Genomic DNA, 8,433 nt, shown 5'->3' on the forward strand with positions numbered 1-8,433 from the left:
TCTGACAACATTCATTACTCCCCGAGCCGTCCCTGAATGTTAGCAGACCGAGCCAAGCACTGACACAAAGTAATGACTGCTATTATGATGATAATTTCATACCATCTTCACAAATAAATGAATCTGAAATCTCCGGACAGAATGACGACTGTGATTCCTTTTATTGGTACCACTTTCAGTTTATGATGTCGATGTTTTGGCAAGCCATTTGACATAATGGCACTGGGAAATTTCCCTGTAAACAACTGGGTTTCTCAGAAAATGTGGGAGTTTAAAACGAAGCGTGCAATTAAAATATTCATGCCTGTTCAAACACGATATTGGAGGCACAGCGCTTCAGTGCATCTCACACCATGACGTACCAAAGTCTGCCAAGAACTTGCAGGTTTTTTTTGTTTCTGCCTCTCTGGCAGTATCATACAAAAGGACACATGTCAGTGAATAATCAAGCAATCTCCTCATGATCTTTGCTTTTTCGAGGTTGCCGCAGTCCTGCAGAAAAATGTCAGGAACATTATTGCGAACAGGGCGAGGAATGGTTGTGGGAGGAGGGTTAAAGAGACAAGAGAAAAACAAAACACAGGCTACGGAGAACAAAGCACAGCTTGCACTCAGTGGCACCATTTTGCATCCCCATATCAGCTAAGCCTGACATTTATGGAAGATGATTGCAGATGGAAACTGAAAGCTAATGACCTTATGTTAACATTCTTGCTGCCAACGTGGATTTCCTTCAGGTAATTTATCAGATGTTTAGTGTTAAGTTTACAAGATTTTAGCAAAGAAAAATTGCTTTAAAGACATGTTTTTAAATTGGTGTGTGGTATGAAGGATGGGGATTATTCAGTTGATAGTGTTGGTTTTTCATGCGTTTTTCTCTCCATTGACAAACTAACTAGTCACTACTCTTTATTAGTAATTGCAATACTCACTGGGGAAAGTCTTAACTGATGAAACGTTATGCATAAGTGGCAGCTCCCTTTAACAAACCCCTTCAACATGAGTATGGCTTTAAACTTTCTGGTTCTCATGAATAATAAAGCTTCATTATCATCGTCAGCTATCCTTTGAACACCAGAAAGACCCTTCATCAGTCTTTGTAAACACTCCGAGCGTCTGTAATGGTTAGCTCTTAATATCATGCTTTCTCTGAATCAGCTAATGAGTAGCTCTGAATTTGGTTTTCTCCCTCTTTTGCCTTTTTTCTCGTTGAGACTTGATTTGTCGAGACACTGATCAGCTGACATCATTTACAACCTTTTGCGGTCTGTGAATGGAGAGGAAAGTTCCAATTAGAGTCGACTCCAGAATCAAAAACCTGGCATCAAACTGTGAAGCACTGCCACTTTGGATGATGCAACTTTGCTGCGAGGATGTACATTTTTAATCAGCTCATCATCGCCTCTGAACAAACTGGTGATTGGCTCATGCATGGCTCAAGTGACTCCTGATTTGAGTCGAAATGAGAGAGAATTAAGTTCAAATGAGATGAATGCTGCATTGATGAACGCTGGTAACTTCGTGAAATGGGTCGATCTGGTGAGAGAACGTGAACAATTACAACTACACAATTACACACACACACACACCCTCTGCTGCACTTTAGCCCTGCCCATAAATATTTAGCACCAAACTACTTGTCTATTATGTTTTATTGAAAAAGTAGAGGGTCCTGGGTGCAGTGGAGTTATGCAAATCTGCACACTGACACCCCGAGAACTCTCTCCTTCAAACTCCTTTCAGTGTCTGACTGATTTAGATCATCTCATCTCAACTCAGCTCAACTACATTGTACCAATTTGAATGACATGTGTATGAATTTCAATCAGGACGCAAAGAGGTGAGTAGATAAAGGAAGCAACAGCGGAAACTGACTATTTGAATATATCTTGTCAATGTATTATCTTCAGTGAAGCACCAGCTGATCCCTTACGTAGAGTAAAAACATGTTTACGGTTGATCTTTAAGTGAATCAGACCTCAAACACAACAGAGCTGTGCAGTGCCATCACAGCCTTTGTATCTCCACGGATTATGTATTCAATTGTGTAGTACAAATGCCATTGAAATGCTAAAGAACATTAATGACATTTCAGGCAAAATTAATGGAAAATTCTATTCATACAGAGTGCTGGAGCCGCGCTCTTAGGCAGGACCTTTTCTTTGTGTTGCTACAGCTTGGACTGGGTCAGCACTGATGTAAAAGTGATCTTTGCCTTCGTTTTGATAGTGGACAGTGAAATGAGAGAGAAGGAATTTCACGCGACAGAGATCCCAAGATTCAAGATGTTACAGTCAGTGTCTTTAAACCCTGAAGCTATTGTGACATTGTTTGTGATTTTAGCCAATACCAATAAACCTAAGTCGACATGGCTGTGGTGATAGCGATTTCATTTGCAGTTCCACTGTGTTTAATGGTTGTGGGGCATTTTTCTTATGTTATAAGACACAAATTGTTTTCGTGCAGGTTCTGAGTGAACAAAGCAATGATAACTTACCAGATCACAACTCAATGATGGATTGTTTGAGAGGCGGCAACAGTGTGCATGAAGTATTTCTCTGTGGAAGTGCTCTGTGCAAAGAGCAGAAATATTGAAGTTTTAATTGGATTTTAATTTTCTTTTCTTTTTAATTAACTTGTCATGGGACAGGTGGGGATCTTGTGGGAATCGTCGGGCCAATCTGCCTGCTGGTGGATAAAAAAAAATGAGATAATACAACTGGGAATGAAGACGGGGCAGAAGACAGATGGTGCAAGGGCTAATTGTATGACATCTCACTTCATATATCTGTTTACGTTTTGAACAGAGGAGCTCACATTATCTGTATTTCAAGTCAGGCAACATGTGGAAGTGGCAGGTTTGCTGAGGAAAAACAGCAAAGTCTGATTAAAAATGTTTTAGTCGTGGGGCTAAAAATACAGTTTTTAGTCTGCAATTCTATAAATTAAGAAGACTTTGAAGTAAAATTCACCCACTTAGTATCTCAGGTAAGAACCAAACCCCCCGGATTACTTAGAAATTGAGAGAGGAAGCAGGGGACTCTTTTGGTCTTGCGCTCGCTCATTAATCTTTCTAAAGATGCTGAAGGCAGAACTTGACATGGTTGTACAGCAGGTGCCCCTTGGGTTCATGTCAGCACAATATGAAGAGCCGGTTGTACAACCAGAGGCGCTGTGTTGGGTTTTGTTTTTCTCAAGCAGAATGGGAGACAGATCGGACGAGCTCCCACAGTGCTCCACTGGTTGTTATGGTTGACTTGTCTCGTTCCTGGAAGGTGCAAAACTCCACCTATTGGGGGAGTTGTCATTCTACCAGCAGGAGAGGAAGACAACACTTTTGGCAAGACATTGAACATCCTCTCAGAGTGAAGAGCAGCAGGAGGTTGATGAATGTGGAGGAAAAACATGTCCTCGTTGTTATGCAAGAGGACTGAATTATACTTGCTACTGTGTTAGACTTTTGGTCGACTCAAGCTGTGATTTTAAATATTCATATAATTTGGAAAGATCGTGCGTTAACCTGGAGGACTTTTCAATTTCAAAGTGGGTGGATTATCAGTATCAGTGTTGACATACAGTAATCTGGAAAAACAAACAACATTGCACTCACGCACTGCTATAATCCTAATTTAACAAATTTTTCATGTTTATCTGTCTCTGTATGTGCACAACGATCGCCCTGGGATGTTTCTCGTTTCGCCTTATTGCCACAGGAACCTGTAAAAACCTTTAAAGTGAACCATGGAAGAATCCATCCATCTCAGATTTCAAGCTGGTGAGAGGGGCCTCAAATTTTCCCTCCTGTGTATTACGGCATTGAAAAAAACTGAAGACGAAATATTCAAACACGTCAATGTGAAAGGTATGAAAATGAGGGAAAAAAGGCCACTAAAAGATGGATGTGTGCGGCGAGCAGGGCCGAGCTGGGTTGTTGGTCGGGAGGCGGAGAGGTGAGGGGCTGCCTGATGAGACAACGAGCAGCACCTGAGTCCCATTAACTCTCTATATCTGTCGCCGTCCTTCTGCACAGTCGCAACCTGTCTCCACTGCCTCACCATATGGTGGCTTCACCTTTTGCTGCTCAGGCTTCATTTAAAGAAAATCGTCTTTTACTGCCGTCCTCTCCTTCTCATTTCTTTTTCGGGCGCAGTAGAACCTCGGCAGGAGCCACCATTTTGGAAAAGTTTCTTCCTTTGTGACAGAAGTCGCCTCCCAATGCAGAACGAGCAGCGTCTTTGTTCCCAGTTTTATTGTTCTGATTTTGCTTCAGAATTGCTCTATCATCCATTTTCCTCAGCCTGCTGGTAGAATTAACATTTCTTGCCGTGGTCCTTTTGGTTTTGCGAAATGAGAGAGGAAAGAAAGAGCAAAGCCAAATCAAAAAGAGAACATGTTGCCTGGAAAACAACATTTTGAGCTCATTGCTCAGCGACTCTTTTCCCAAGGGCATCACTGTACTTTTACTAGGCTTAGTTAAGGTTGCTGAGATGGTTGGATGGGGAGAAGAGGAAATACCAGGCCTCCGGCATTTACTGTCAGGAGAGTTGAACATTAGAAGCTGTATAGGACACAATTAAATAACTGTCGTATTTTTGATTGTGGAGAAGATCATTAAAACGTCTGCATCCCCTCTCCTCCTCCTCCTTTCACCTGTGGCGATGAGTGATCACAGCTAAAGATGGAGTCAGACCTGTCGAGTTATTGCCTGGGTCATGCTTGGCTGCACGCACGCCACACCTGGAATCTCAGTGCATCAGGTCCTGCAGGAAAACTCATCTACCCCAAACCCCTTAAAGGAATATCTTTTATACTGGACCATTACAATAATTGTATTGTTCAGAGTGTTTCTTGGTGTAGAACAGCCAGATGAAGAGACTTCCGACCACCAACCAGCAACCAGCGGGGAAACTGCACAGAGGTGCTACAGCATGTAAAGTCCTCCAAACCCACAATGTGTAGTTTCTAAATTTGTGTTTGTCTATGTGATTAACAATATACCACATGTTAATATGAAAGTCTGAGAGGTGTTGGTATATTTTGAAGCTTGGAGAGTGACGTAATTATGACTTTCCGTCTTGTAAATGTGTAAAAGTCATAATAATGGCTGAAAAAGTCTGACTTTTCTGACTGCTCCGAGTAATGTATCTGATTAGGCACTTCATAATCCAGAAACCCCTGTCTTCTCCCTGTCGTTCAGTAATTAATCCCAAACTGAATGGATATGACGCTACATTATTAATGCGCAGAATTTACAACTCTTACACGACCAACTGTCCAATCACTCAGTGGTCGAGTTGTCAAATGGTGTGAACGCTTACAAGCTGTTAATATGCCAATGTTTCCCATCTCTACCATCCACCCCATATCATGTGGGTGCAGCACGAGAGTGATAAAGTCTCATTTAACCTGCAGAAATCAGCAAATAAGCATTGTTCCTAAAATCTCAAATCAGCACTTGCTAATAGTTCCTGTCTCCTGTATGGAGGTATTTCAGTGTAAGTCCTCCTACACTTAGTGAAAAGTGCATTCCTACATTTATGTGTGCGTGTGTGCACATTCATGACATGCATCAGTGGCATAGACTTGAAACAGGAAGGAGAAGGAAAATCAGCCCTTGACTAACTTTTGATGCATTAATGCATGGTGATGAATAGATTTTCATCCCAAATAAATACATTTTTGTGAGTCTTGTCAGGTCTAATATTTGTAGGTAAATAAAAAATCTCCCTCTATCAGATTTCCCCCTAAATGCATTCACTCAGCACTATGTTATGGTATTACTGCTAACCCCTCATGTAACTTTCTTGGTTCTCCCACAGCTTCTGTAACAACCTGTCAGGACTGTTGTGTAACCACCTCACCGCCATTTTTCACATGCTGCGTTAGAAAATGATGCTGGATAATTTCCTTGATAAAGTCTGAAACTAAGAGTAATGGAAACTAATGGTGAAAAATCACCATTGCCAGGGCAGCCAAAGTGAAATGGTCTCTCATCGCCACAGTCGCTGTACAGGTCAGTCTGTCCTTGTCTTTCTCTGCCTTCAGTTTCCTTCCAGATGCACCAGGACTCAAACATCCTGTATGCAGTACACCAAAGCGCCTCACCCATCTGCAGTAAGTAATATGTGATTATCTTTCAGGATGTCATATGATTATGTGCATGTATTTCATATTTCCTCACTCATCTTGGCGTCTGAAATGAGCTAATGCAAATGTCTCAGTGCATAATTCTCTGGCTTTGATGCATTTTAATGTGATGAGCTGCAGTTGCATGAGTGGAAGCAGCGTCACCAGATAAGTCTTTCATAATCGATGTCTCTAACTTCCAGTGTGACCACAAAAGATTCTCGCCACTTTGACGATAATGTGGAGCTGTAGTTGGCTCATAGAAACATCTGGTGAAAATGATCTCAGCCGGACGCGAGACGCAACGAATAACAAACTTCCTCTCAGGAACAATTTCCTGTTCTTTTATTTAGTTGGTTCATGCAGGAAGTGGAGGCTCAGTCCGTCCTGTTAGTGTACACACCACTTATTAAGAGATGTTTGATTTTATATTCATATGACCGCTCTGCTGTGACATTGTGGCCACTACATGTGATGCACCAGAATACCTTGATTATAACCTTAATCAGTTCTAACTTCTCAGTCCAGCCTCTTGGCCATATGTATGTATAATGCAATGAATATTAATACTTGAATTAACCTGTATGACAAGATACCTTTGCTGCCCTTTGAAAACATTGCTTTAGCAGCATGGCTCTGTAAATGGCAGTGTTGGTCTGTTGCTGGTTTGGTCCATCTCTCTGCTCCAGACTAAAACATCTCCAACTCTTTGATGGATTGCTATGAAATTCTGTTCATTCATGTATCACAGAGGAAGAATCCTGCAGACTTATGTGATCCCCTGACTTTTCCCTGTAGCTCTACCACGAGGTTGACATTTGTGGTTTTGGGTGAAATGTCTCAACAACTATTGGGTCGATTGCCGAGAAATGTGGTGCACAGTGTACACATTCATGAGGTCTCACCGATCCCTTAACTTTTCATACCTGCATGCTAGCATTGTCATTGTGAGCATGTTAGCATGTGCAACAGAGCTGCCTGTACAGTCTTGTTTAGGAGCAGAAGCCTTCTGTTTAGATCCACTGATGTTTTTGAATTTGCTGAATAATTGACGGATGTTTTAAAATTCTTCAACCTACAGCAGGTCGGGATAAATCAGTTGAAGTTAAACCATGAAAAATTGCCAAATGACGACAGCAATATAATCCAGATCACTTTATTGTCATGGTAACATCCAAAAAAATAATCTAAAGTGTACATCAGCACTTATAAATGTGCTGATTTTCAGTGTTAAATCGACTGTCTGTATTTGCTGCATTCAGTTGGCGCTCGTGTGGAACAATTGGCTGTTTTTCTCAACGGGAGGTACGATTTGAGTGCAAATTAATGAAAACAAAAAATGACTAATGAAGCAAATATTTTGACCTCTGCTGAGAAAGGCCCTGTGTTTGTCTGACTGGATAAATGATCAATGCAGGCCTATTGTCAGTTGGCACCAACAGACGTGATGGCACGCTGCTGGAGACCAGAACATTGATGTCAAGTAAAACCGTTGAAAAGTTTAATTAAATTCCACTGCAGGTTTACATCAGTCTTCATTGTCATGTGTGGACTTTTCAAAACACAGCTTGTGACTGTGGGCTATGCAAAATGGTCTAGCTTAGCTAAAAGCCATGATAGTTATTGTTGGAAAAAAATCCTTTCTCATCCACAATAACCGTTCCAGCCTCTCATGCTGCTCTTAAGGCCGCGCCCATCTATCACATTAACTGTACCTGGCAATCACTGTCAATGCTGCTGCTTACAGTCCTCGTGAGATTTGTTGCTCTGTTGTTTCAGCAATAAGAGAGAAGAGTGGTCCACGTTCTGACCGTAGAACTGGATCATTATGAAGTGAGCTCAGTCTGAAAGTCATGGGAATAACACATCTCAATTCGATTAATGAAGGGAGCTTGTCACAGTAATTGGCCTGCTTTATTTCTTCTGCGTTACAAAGACGTGCAGTTCATCAGTCGACTACAAAGACCAAATACTTCAGATTCCCAAAGAATTATGTGCTTAGAAATGGGAACTAGAATACAAAAGCAAAGCTCTGAATTAAGTTAAGTGATACTACTGCAATTTAAGTGAAGTATGAGGGCACTTTTGGTTGCATAATGTTGAAAATATGAAGTGTGATAGGAGAAAAACATGATGAGCCATTCAAATAATATATACTAATGTCACATGCCTGACACTACATTTTACAACAGACGTAAATAATGTACCACATAAACTGGAATCAGCATGGCAATGCAATAAATGATTATGGTGCCAGTGCTAAAAATACAACTCAGGGTCATGTGACTGTTTAACAAACAGAAAGGG

The sequence above is a fragment of the Chaetodon auriga genome, chromosome 16, assembly GCF_051107435.1.
Source record: "Chaetodon auriga isolate fChaAug3 chromosome 16, fChaAug3.hap1, whole genome shotgun sequence".
Lineage (NCBI taxonomy): Eukaryota > Metazoa > Chordata > Actinopteri > Chaetodontiformes > Chaetodontidae > Chaetodon > Chaetodon auriga.